Here is a 13,651-nt window from a genome sequence, read left to right as displayed (position 1 = left end):
TGCATAACCCACTCGGTTTTTGCAAGCCAACCTTTTACATAACACTTGTTTGAAATATCTATATTTTTACTGAGTTCAACTTAAGGATCATGATCAATTATCTTTAATTGTTTTTTATACAAAATATTGTGCAAGACTGAACTACAATGAAACAAAGATCAAAGTATTATCTCTAAATAATTTTTCCCAGGTTTCTTTTTTTTTTTTTTTTTGAGACAGAGTCTTGCTCTGTCACCCAGGCTGGGGTGCTGTGGCCGGATCTCAGCTCACTGCAAGCTCCGCCTCCCGGGTTTAGACCATTCTCCTGCCTCAGCCTCCCGAGTAGCTGGGACTACAGGCGCCCGCCACCTTGCCCGGCTAGTTTTTTGTATTTTTTAGTAGAGACGGGGTTTCACCGTGTTAGCCAGGATGGTCTCGATCTCCTGACCTCGTGATCCGCCCGTCTCGGCCTCCCAAAGTGCTGGGATTACAGGCTTGAGCCACCGCGCCCGGCCTTCCCAGGTTTCTATGAATACTGAACTTGAGTTTTATATCCCAGAATTGCTGAGTCTCAGAGTCTCCACACCAGAATCATCCAACAAATCTCTTCGACCACGAAGTGTCCTGGGCCTTATCATTGGCCTGCTGATTTGATCTCTGGAGAGAGGGGCCTACATTTATCTTTTCACAAGCTCCTATAGTGATTTTAATGCACACTATATTCTGAGAACCAATGAGTCTGGGACTTCTAGAAACTTCACATATAGAATAATATGTGAAAAGATAATGACCATTTGTATTACGGTTATAATTAGATTTTTTATTTGCCTTTTAGGATCTTTAATAGAAGTAAAATTGAGTGAAGAGGTATATGTTTAGCTTTCACGGTCTACCATAGGAGGACAATAATTCAAGTCCCTACTAGGTATTTAGATACCACATAACACAAGCTGAAATTCACTGTCTTATGACAAGAAGACTCTTATTTTTAGATAAATATAAACCAATTAATTATGTTGGTAGAGGAGCTAAAAATTGTATTCTCTATAAGCCTGGCATAAGAGAGCTGTATTAGGATTTACTGATACAATAATTCTAGATATTACAAGTAGTGTCACTAAGAATAGGAAGCGTTCATGGATGGTAATTTATTGTTAGTAGGTATTCCGTGCGTAAATAATTGTTTCAATATATTCGAATCTCACAAGAAAACTTTCATGTATGGAATAAATATTTCACAAAGGAAAACAAAGTGTGCAGCAAAGTTCTGAGTTTTAAAATTTTACACATTTCATTGATTCAGTATTTCCATCTTTTTGGAAGGGTGGCGTGGGAGAACCATCAGAGTGAACAGGCAACCTACAGAATGGGAGAAAATTTTTGCAATCTACTCATCTGACAAAGGGCTAATATCCAGAACCTACAAAGAACTCAAACAAATTTACAAGAAAAAAACAAACAACCCCATCAAAAAGTGGGCAAAGGATATGAACAGACATTTCTCAAAAGAAGACATTCATACAGCCAACAGACACATGAAAAAATGCTCATCATCACTGGCCATCAGAGAAATGCAAATCAAAACCACAATGAGATACCATCTCACACCAGTTAGAATGGCAATCATTAAAAAGTCAGGAAACAACAGGTGCTGGAGAGGATGTGGAGAAATAGGAACACTTTTACACTGTTGGTGGGATTGTAAACTAGTTCAACCATTATGGAAAACAGTATGGCGATTCCTCAAGGATCTAGAACTAGATGTACCATATGACCCAACCATCCCATTACTGGGTATATACCCAAAGGATTATAAATTATGCTGCTATAAAGACACATGCACACATACGTTTATTGCGGCACTATTCACAATAGCAAAGACTTGGAATCAACCCAAATGTCCATCAGTGACAGACTGGATTAAGAAAATGTGGCACATATACACCATGGAATACTATGCAGTCATAAAAAAGGATGAGTTTGTGTCCTTTGTAGGGACATGGATGCAGCTGGAAACCATCATTCTCAGCAAACTATCAAAGAACAGAAAACCAAACACCACATGTTCTCACTCATAGGTGGGAACTGAACAATGAGATCACTTGGACTCAGGAAGGGGAACATCACACACCGGGGCCTATTATGGGGAGGGGGGAGGGGGGAGGGATTGCATTGGGAGTTATACCTGATGTAAATGACGAGTTGATGGGTGCTGACGAGTTGATGGGTGCAGCACAGCCACATGGCACAAGTATACATATGTAACAAACCTGCACGTTATGCACATGTACCCTAGAACTTAAAGTATAATAATAATAAAAAATAAATAAAAAGAAAATAAATAAAAAGAAAAATGAAAACATCAAGATTTGACTTTGGAAATGGGAGGATATTGTTATTTATTCATAACTGAAGGAATCCTACAAATTTTGATCATTGAAAGTGGCTTTGAAATGTGCCTTGGAGGTTTAACTTCCTCCTAGAGGAATTAATTCCTTATTCTTTCACACAGGACTGTGGGGGAATGAAATTTAGCCATTTATTTTGAGGCTATTTATTAAATGTGTGTGTTGTCATGACATTATAAGATAAAGGTGGTTGAATTTATAATCTTTCTTATCTGCATATGATTTTCAGAATGTCAAGAAGGATTATTCTGAGGATGTGTCTGTGGTCATAGCCACTAACCAAATGCAGGTGAAGTGAGGGTGCAAACTCTAAATGCATGCACATATTTCTTGGGAGCCCTCAAATACTCAATTTAAGATAAGTATAGAAAATATTTTACTTCTCTTGTTACAGGTTTACCATTGTGTGAAGGCTTTTGAAGAGGAGCAGGAAGAATGGATGACAGAGCATTATTTTAGCCTTTGCTTCCTACTTAGAATATATAACGACTCTCTGAATACTGCTTGTGTAATATACAAATCAAGTAACTTTTTTGAACCTTAGTAAACACATTTTTGATGAACAGGTATGAAATATATCATGCAAATCTAAAATGTGTACTGTACTAGTCAGAAAGGCACTTATTGAAAAGTCAAAAAATAATAGATGTTGGAGAGGTTGTGGAGAAAATGGAATACATATCCACCGTTAGTGAGAAGTAAATTAGTTCAGCTACTGGGAATGCAGTTTGGAGATTTATCAAAGATCTAAAAACAGAACCAGCAATCTCACTAGTGGTCACATACCCAAAGAAAAATAAATTATCATACCAAAAGATACATGCACTCATATGCTAATTGCTGCATTATTCACAATAGCAAAGACATGGAATCAACCTAGATGCCATCAGTGGTGGACTAGATAAAGAAAACGTGGTATAGCTACATCACAGAATACTATGCAACCATAAAAGAGAAGAAAATCATGTCTTTTGTAACAACACGGATGCAACTGGAGACTATCATCTAAGCAAATTACGGCAGGAACAGAAAACCACGTACTACATGTTCTCACTTACAAGTGGGAACAAAATACTGAGTACACATGGATGCAAAGATGAGAACAGACACTGGGGACTACTAGATGGAGGAGGATGAAAGGAGGGCAAGGGTTGAAAAACTATTTGGTACTATACCCACTACCTGGGTGATGGGATCATGTATACAACAAATCTCAGTAACATGCAATTCATCCATGTAACAATCCTGCACAAATACATCCTGAACCTAAAATAAAAATCAAAAGAAAAATAAACGTGCAGTGTGAAGATCAGGAAAAGTCTAAAATAACTTAAAACACACAAATTGGAGAATCAAAGTCTAGCCAAAGATGGAAATTAGACTGTAGTTGAGTGGAAGAAATACATCAGATCCTGGCACTTTGCAAATGTCAGTAAGGGCATCGGATGTGGGATGACTGACATCAGAGTTTCACTATCAAAAATGTTAATACACTTGCTACTTAATAATTTTGGTCCTACAGACTTGAAATAAATTATTTTATGACATATAAACTTTATAAATTATTTTATAGCAGATATGCATAACCATTTACAAGAGATATAGATGTGTTTATAATAAACAATTAGCAAAACACTAAAGCCAACATTCTGCTACTCAGGACTTTAAATTTACCCTCTCCCTTATTTTAAATGCCCTGTTGCCATGGACAATGAATTTCATAGAAAAAATATGGCACATATACATCTTGGAATACTATGCAGTCCTGAAAAGGAACGAAAACATGGCCTTTGTAGCAACATGGATGCAGTTGTGAGGGCCAAATGTTTTAGTGAGAGAACTTGATGAGGTTTACAAGAATGAGATACTCATATGATCTGTAAAATTAATCAATCATACTGTGGTCTCATTTGCATTGGTGGTTGGGACGTATCTGACTAGCTCATATTTTGAACACAGGGGTATAGGAGTCTCTTAAGCACAAAGACAGAAAATAAAATTGCAGTCAAGGGAGATAATGAAGGCATTGGTCTGCACAATTTAAGCATATGTTGAGACAGCAAATGCAATTCACTGTCTTGAATAATTTCCAGTGTCCTGTGTGCCTGCTTTGTTCTTGTCACTAGCATTTAAAAATATTACATTCATCTAATAATCTAAGGTAAGTCTCTTAAGGTAACCTATATGTCCACCATTTTTAAGTAATAACATTACTTTATATATTGCAAACTTATCTCTTTATCTCTTTACTCCCTTTACTTTTATAACTTATTTCTATTTAATCTTTGTGACATTTTTAGACCATGACTGACTTTTTTTCATTTCTTTTCAATACAATTTGTTCCCTTTTACTCTGAAGGAAAAAATCACTCTCATGAACTGTCCACTATTCTAAAATTTCAGTTTAACCTCCAAGTAGAGCATGCATTAAAAGACCAAATAGCTAAAATCAAATTATTATTTAGCTTCTGAATTTATTTTATGTTAGAAAAAAATTAAGCCATGAGTGTCATCATGATAAAAGACTTTCCACAGAATTCATATAATTGAGTATTTCTAAATGAACTTCAGTAAAATATTTTAAATGCTATTTTTTAAAGTTTCCTCTCATGAAGGAACCATTTAAAATAAGGATTAATTGATATATGTAGCTATTCAAGAAACATAAAACCTTTAAAAGAAAAAAGAGCATGTGCTGCCAGACGTGGTGGTGGATGTTTTTATTCCCAGCTACTTGGAAGGTTAAGGCAGGATGATTGCTTGAGTTCACAAGTTCAAGTTCAGACTGGGCAACATAGAAAGACTCCATCTCTAAAAAATAATTTAAAAAAATGCATGTACTCTAATGTCTATAAAAAATTGAGGGATAAAAAATGTGAAATATTTAAAATGTAGTTCTTATGTTTAAGTGAATTTTTATTCCTTTCATTTTAGAAATACTTATTAGATATATGTAGGAAGTTGACTATTGAAATGAAAGGAAAATAAAGCTGTTACTCACTACTTATTTACTTTTTAGGTTTTAGATATTTTAATTCTTGTTTTGTCTTTTAAGATATAAAGAAAACAAGAGGAAATAACTATAATCAAATTTGTTAAGTAATATTACTACTTATTAGAGATTGTGCTAGAGGTTTTGAAATATACTGTGTCATTAAATCTGTAAAATAATCAAATATGGTCAAAACACATTTCTAATTTAAAATGATGAGGTTTCAAAGAATTATATGTCTTTGAAGACACATAGCAAGTGTGTGATAAATGTAGAAGAGCATATAGGATACATATATAATATAGAAGAATAATAATAAACATGATGACTCAAATGAAATAATGCATACAACATTTTTAACAGTCCCTGTCACAGAGTAGTCACATAAAAATATATTCCCTTGCTGTGATTCTAATACAAAAGTACATAAAGCAGAAGGTAAATTTTCTAGAAGCAAATTTTGGTTTGCCTGGATTCATAGCTTACTTTGTTTATTAGCTAAACAAACTATTCATAAAAGTATATATAAAGAAATAGAAAATAGGAATAGACTTACAATTAGTAACTAGATTGAATCAGTAATCAGAACTTTCCTTAGAAAGAGCCCTAAATCAGATAGCTTCAGTGAATTTTATGAAATATCTCAAGACTCTTCACTTTTTTTAGAAGGGTATGAGAAGGGTTGTTGTTAATTGTTCTTGAGATATTTAACAACAACCCTTCTCATACCCTTCTAAAAAAACTGAAGAGTAGGGAATACTTTCTAATCCATTCTATGAAATTACACTGGTACCAAAGCCAGATGAGGACACCAAATAAACAAACAAACAAGAACAACCACAGACCAATATATCCTATAAATATTGATGGAGACATCTTTAGCAAAATATCAACAAACCAAATTCAGCAGAATGTTAAAATAATTCTACATCACGACCAAGTGGGATTTATCCCTGGAATGCAAGGATAATTCAACAAACAAAAATCAATCAGCATAATATTCCACATTAGCAGAACAAGAGAAAATAAACCAAAACATGTGATCATCTCAGTTGATGCATAAAAAGCATCTAGCAAAATCTGACACATGTTTGTAATAAAAACTCAACAAACTAGAAATAGAAAGAAACTTTCTTAACATAATAAATGTTCTATATGAGAAAAACCCACAGCTAATAACATATACCACGGTGAAGGACTGAATACTTTTCCTCTATGACCAAGAATAATACAAGAATGCCCGCTTTCTTTGTGTCTATATAATCTAGCATTGGAAGTTCTTGCCAGACCAATTAAGCAAGAAAAAGAAATGCAAGACATCCAAATTGGACAGGAAGAAATAAAATTATATATGCTGGCAGGTGATGTAATCGTGTATATATATGTATATATAAAACCCGAAAAATTTCACATAAAAACCTGCTGAAACTAACACATAAATTCAGCAAAGTAGCAGGATATTAAGTGAACACATAAAAGTCAGTTGTATTTTTATACATTAACTATAAACAATTCATAAAGGAGATTAAGAAAACAATTACATTTACAATAGCATCAAAAAGAATAAAACTCAGGGATGAACTTAGATAAAAAGGTAAACGATTGATATATTGTGAACTACAAAATACTGCTGAGAGAATTTTTTAAACCATGGATACATGGAAAGATATCCTGTGTTCATAGACTGAAAGAAGCAATATTGTTAAGATGCCAATGCTACCCAAAGTGATCTACAAATCCAGTGCAATCCCTTTCAAAGTCCAAATGTGTTTTTGCTGAAATAGAAAAAACACTATCCTAAAATTCATATGGAATCTCATATACATTTAAATAATCAAATACAATCTTAGGAATAAAAACAACAACAACAACAACAACAACAAAAAACATTTGGAAGACTCTCATGCCCTAATTCTAAAACTTAGTTTAAATCTGCAAAATCAAAGCAATGTAGTATTTGCATAAAGATAAACATAGACCAACAGAATAGAATAGAGAGCCCAGAAATAAACTCTTACATACATGGTCAAATGATCTTTGACAATGACAAGACAATTCAATGGAGAAAACATAGTGTTGTCAACAAATGGTTCTGGGGAAACTGGATACCCACACAGAAAATAATGAAGTTGAACACTTGCCTTACACTATCTAAAAAAGTAACTCAAAATGGAACAAAAATCTAAACATAAGAGATTTAACTCCAAAACCATTAGAAGAATATATAAGGTAAAATCTTCATGATGTTGGATTTGGCAATGATTTATTGGATATGGGATCAAAAGCACAGGCAACAAAGAAGAGACAAGAATAAAATAGACTTCATCAAAATGAAAAGCTTTTGTATCATCAGGCACAAAACCCATAATAATAATAACAGTGAAAAGGCAACTCACAAAAAAGAAAACATTTGTGTATAATAAATTTGAAAACAGATTAATATCTAGACTATATAAAGAACTCCTAAAACTCAACAACCAAAAATAAAATAAACAATCTAATTAAAAATAGGCCAAATACTTAAATATAGATTTATCCAAAGAAGATATATGAATGGCCAATAAACACATAAAGACCTACATCACTAATTAATGTCACGAGTTATTAGGGAAATGCCAAACAAAAGCATAATGAGATACTACTTCATACCGATTGGAATGGCTACTATACAAACAGAAAATATGTTGGCAAGGATGTAGAAATACTGGAATGTTTGCACATGTTTGATGGGAATTTAAAGTGGTGAAACTGCTGTGAAAAATCATATGGTGTTTCTTCCAAGGATTAAACGTGGAATTACATATGATTCCGCAATTTCACTTCTAGGTAAACATCAGAAATAATTTAAAGTAAGGTCTCCAACAACTGTTTGTATACCCATGTTTATAGCAGCATTTTTCATAATACTGAAAAGATGGAAACAACTGAAATATCTATGCAAAAATGAATGGATAAACAAGAGGTGGTATGGACATACAATGGAATATTATTCAGCTTTTTTAAAATAAGTAAATTCGAATACATTCTACAATATGAAATAGCATAGTGTTTACCAGGGATTGTAGGGAGATAAATTACTGTTTAATGGGAAGAATTACAATTTGGAATGATGTAAAAGTTTTGAGATTGATGGGGTCATAGTTGCACAATAATGTGAATATACTTAATACTACTTAATTGTATACATAAAAATTATATCTTAGTAAATTTGGTTATGTATATTTAGCAAAACTTTTTGAGAAAAAAAATGGGGAAAATAGTCTAATGTTTACCTGCAGTTTTGATAAAGGAAGCAGAAACATTTGCTTATATTTGTTGAGATAACTAGATACTGTCTGTGTTTTTATATAACTTTTTTCATATAATTCCCGATAGTCTATACTACCTATTTTGACTACTTTTTTTAGAGTAGGATGATGTTATGACTCATTTTGACCCACAGGTACAATTTATGTAATTAGCAAATTCAAGATTTAATAAAATGTTTCTCTGTCTCCAATATTCATGCTCATTTTAGGCACACTTTGTCAGCTTTAAAGGGATATGTATTTTCCTGCATTCAAACAATAAAGGAGTTTTCTTTAACTAAACTCTGTTCCTTTTACAGATAAAAGGGTTGTGATAATAATAAATTAGTGTTATTAAGATCCACTAAATTGTCACAGGCAAAGAGATGATCCCAGTTTATTTATGTTTTCAGTGTTATGTTTATTATGTGTACTAAGTAATTTTACAAAATTTCTCAATTGCTAAACCAAAATAAAATGAACATACTTAAATTTATTTTTATTGCATGCATTCAAGGGTCATTGTTATTGTAAGAGATATAAGAATACTAGAGGTAATATAAGTTATTTAATTTAGCACTTCATGTCTCCTAGAAGCATAAACAATACCAAGCTTAGAAAGTTATAGAGGAAAGCATTTTTGATAAATGCATTATTTGTATAAATGGGTACTATGAGTTAACCAACTGAATACATGAACAAAGACTGAGCAAAGACTCGTCACTTTTAATTCTTAAATATATCACAAATCATAATCTATTGGCAAATACATATTTACCAAATGTTGACTAACATGGATTTCTAAGGGGAGATGTTAGAGCATGATCCACATATAAAGCTATTGAGGTCTTTATATTTTCACTGTAAATGACTTTCTAATAAATTTACTTGGCATGAACCATCTGTTTCCTTAGAAGGTCATGTCAAAATAGGATATCAGGGATGAGAGGAAATTTCTTAAAAGGTAACCTAGAAGCTAACATTTAAGACGTATTTTCTTTAGGAAATGACGTTTTCGATCTCTACCAGGACCTTTGATTTTTAAATGTGTATGATCCACTATTTCCTCTCAAATTGGCATGTGAATCAGACAGTTATTTGCTTCACATATTTATTTTTCACACAATGGATTAAGTAATATATAAGGATTATGGCTCCTTTTGAAAATAAGTAAAAATAATCTCTATGAGAAGTTTCTCAATGTTCCATACTTTTAAGTTATATGTTACTTTTTTTAAGTGTACTGTAAATATAACTAAACTTGCATTCTCATATAACAGCTGCTGAAAAAAGTTTTATAACAACTTAGGATAAAAATTAATTATATTCATCAAAACCACCATCAAGCAACAAATAGAGCAACAGAGCAAAATTGTCCTTCCCCTTAGTTTTAAACTACAGTAAATAATAACAACAGAATGAAAGCAGATCATTTCAATTACTCCCTCCGGAGCAGCAACAGTGTAATTCTTGTTTTGTTACCTCATTGTCCTGGAGACTAGGTCTTCATTTACATGCTAAATTAATTATTTCTGATTAGAAAACATGGCCATTTTATTTTATTTAGAGACTGAATTAATGGGAGGGGCTGAAAAATTATTTAAAATAAATAAGTGGAAACAACAATCAAAAAATTGCATTTAGATACAAAGCATAAGTTTAATGGATCAGATGACAAGAAACATATTTAGATATCACAGACTATTTTTTCCTTCTTCGCAGAGAGGTTCTCATAGCGAAATACTGATATTATAAAGATTTATTATTAGATAAATTATTATACAAACAAAATCTCTTCACTAGACAATGGTTTTCTTTGTACAACTTAGGTCTTTTGACAGTTCAAATATTGTTCACATGTAGAATTGACTCTTTATTTGAAATTTTGTAATAAAGAAGATGTCAAATGAATTTAGCGAGGAACAAAGGGACATAAAGGAACAAAGCAGCTGGTAAATGCAAGGGCTGCAGAGTATCTTTCCTGGGAAGCAGAGAAGAGAAAGTACACGAGAAGTAGAAGGCAATGAGGGATACAGGCTGTGATAACGTAGCTCGTTAAAGGCTAACAAGGAGGTCACCAGCAAATACAAAATAAACGAGATGGATGACACAATATGTAGGGTGGTAAGGAAAATAAAATCATGCTTATATATTGATTGCATTATTCAACTGCTAAATTTTAAACTGCTACTTTGAAGTGTATATTGTGATACTTGAGCAGATATGAGCAGTGTAAAGTGGTGTTTGTATCAGACACATCACAGAATGGCATCTCTGTGTCAAATAGTATATCACCCTATTTCTTGTACGTATACTAACCCACTTTTTCAATTGCTGACATGGTTTTTTATAAAACCATAAATAAGTATTGTCCCTTTTGTAAATACTATAGCTATTGCTACCAGAATGAGAGCACTAACAGCAGAGAAATAAGTTATTCTTTTTTCACAGTATATATTCTTCTTAGACGGATAAGTAAATGTTTTTCCACAACTAAAGCTACTCAAAACATCCCTACTGTGTGCTTATATTTACATAAATTCATAAAGTATCAGATTTATTTAAAATGTTGCCTTCGATTGGTTGGTTCTAATAAAAGTCATTGTACATGCTACTAGCCTTGGGGATAGAAGCTGAAGTGCATTGGTGAAGTCTTGGTGAGACTGTCCTTCATTTTTCACTTTGCTAGAGTTGTCTTTAGTCATTAATTTTACAACAAAGGGAATAGATGTGTGCTCAATATGTAATAGTTTTAAGAGTTTGATACCTTTGCTTAACACAAAGAAGTTAAGGGATCAGAATGTGTGCTATATACCCAGGATATACCTAGTGATGTCTGTGCATCTCTGTCATTCTTGGTCAGAGGCAAATAATAAGACGTGGGGAAATTGCTGTAATCCTTTCTGAGGTTGTGGTATGGCACATTTACAGGTCTGCATGAACAGTTGGATGCTTTCTCAGTTCATCATTCATGAGTTGTTTCACCAGCCCTGTCAACAGTTATTCCTCTAAGGAGCAATCATCCACATCTTGCAATCCTTGAGGGCTACAAAGTCATCCTGAACTAGCAGTTAGATTGACGCTGCTGACTTGAGCCTCAAAATGGCACTTGTTTTATAACACAACAGTTGCCAGACAAAAATAGGGTCCAGTAGTAATTGGGGAGCTCCAAATGTTTGGCATAGTAGTAGTCTCTAGCTTAAGCACTTGCCGTATGGCATTTTCCCTGGATTTTTTGAATATTAATGCTTTTCATGAAGCAGAAAAGATACACATCTTAATGAGCAAAACTGAAGAAGTATTCTAATATTCTTGAACTGACAAGCTGGAGACTGAGATGGGCTCCACACAGATGACATTTTTTTTAAAATGGGAATATAATAGCCTCTGGAGATACTGATCAGGACAGATAGATGTTTCTTCAGGTCTACTTAGACACTAGAGATTTATGATATGAATCTATTAGAATATATTTCATCTGCTCCTTAAATCTGGAACAAAGAAATGCCCTTGATTTGAAGAGGAAAGTTTTAAAAAGCACATCAATGTGAAATAGATGGTTTGGACATTTTGCTGACACTTAGGAAATTTTTGTTTGGAAAGAAGCATTCTTCTTGCTTCTAACTTGATAGTCAGACTTCGATCAAATGACATGGGATATTAACTTAGGAAATATAATTTGAATCTAAAATTTAATTTCAAGGCCCTCATGCATTCCCTTTTTTTCTTTTATGTAAGTGTATTATTAATTTTAACTAAAGTCTTTATTTTAATTCACACAAAGTAGATGAACTATCATTAATTATTGATGGCAGAGTAAAGAAAAATCATTAAAATATTTTCAGTTATGATTTTGTAACTATACCTTGGTAATTACGCTCTGTCATTTTTACAAAAAAAATACAAGTAGCTGTAATTGGTATCAGCAGTATTTTGCATTTGCTCATCCTAGAACAATTATGCATTATTTGAAACAAGAATATATGTAATAAATTTATGAATTACAAAACATAATAAAAATAGATATTAATAAAACCACTATCATTACTGATTTCCCATTTCATTGTCATGTCTCTCATTGTAATTGAAACTAATCTGAAGTTTTTTAAATTCAGAATTTTATTTGTATGCTTTACACATGTAATTACTATATGTATGCATTCTTATACAATGTATTATTAATTTTACTTATTTTGAGCTTTTAAAAGTGTTTTCATGCTTTATGTAGTTTTGATGCTTTTATTTTATATTTAATTATTCAATATTCTTAAGTTCATCCATTCATCCATGTTATTGCTATGACTTTTTTTATTTAATGCCGATATCTTACAATGCATTATATTTATTTATGTTTTCTAATACTTTGGGGCTGTTTCCAATTTTTTGCCAATACAAATGATGCTGCTGTAAATATTCTGGTACATGTTCTCTAGTGCACATTTGCATCGATTTGTCTAATCCCATAAGTGCATTTGCTAGCTTAAGAATTTACGTGTATGACTTTACAAAATAGTGACATTTGTTTCTTATGTAATTATGTCAATTTATCCCACTAGCAGTGTACATAGTTTTCTATTTCCATCATGTGTGGAATTGTTAAGTATTGGCAGTCTTATGAATATAAACTCTTCATTATACTCTTGCTTTGCATATACCTAATTAGTAATGCAGTGTCAGCATTTATTCATTTGGTTTTCTTGTTTGGTTCTTTTTTAGAGATATTCTATAAAACGTAATGTTTTGTACATTGAAAAATATACTGAGTAATAATAATACCTTAATAATACCTTATATGTGCTACAAATATCTTTTCCAAATTTATGTTTTCCTTTTTCACACTTCAAAGAGATTTTTGGTGAACATATGTTTAAATTTTAATATGGTTCAATTAGTAAATACTTATTGTTGTGAGATATTATTTCTACCCCAAAACCAATAAGAAATTATTTTATCTCATCTTTTAAAGGTTTTATTATTATTGTTAT

Source organism: Macaca fascicularis, chromosome 2, assembly GCF_037993035.2.
Source record: "Macaca fascicularis isolate 582-1 chromosome 2, T2T-MFA8v1.1".
Lineage (NCBI taxonomy): Eukaryota > Metazoa > Chordata > Mammalia > Primates > Cercopithecidae > Macaca > Macaca fascicularis.
The sequence above is the reverse complement of the archived record's forward strand: the minus strand, read 5'-3'. Positions refer to the sequence as shown.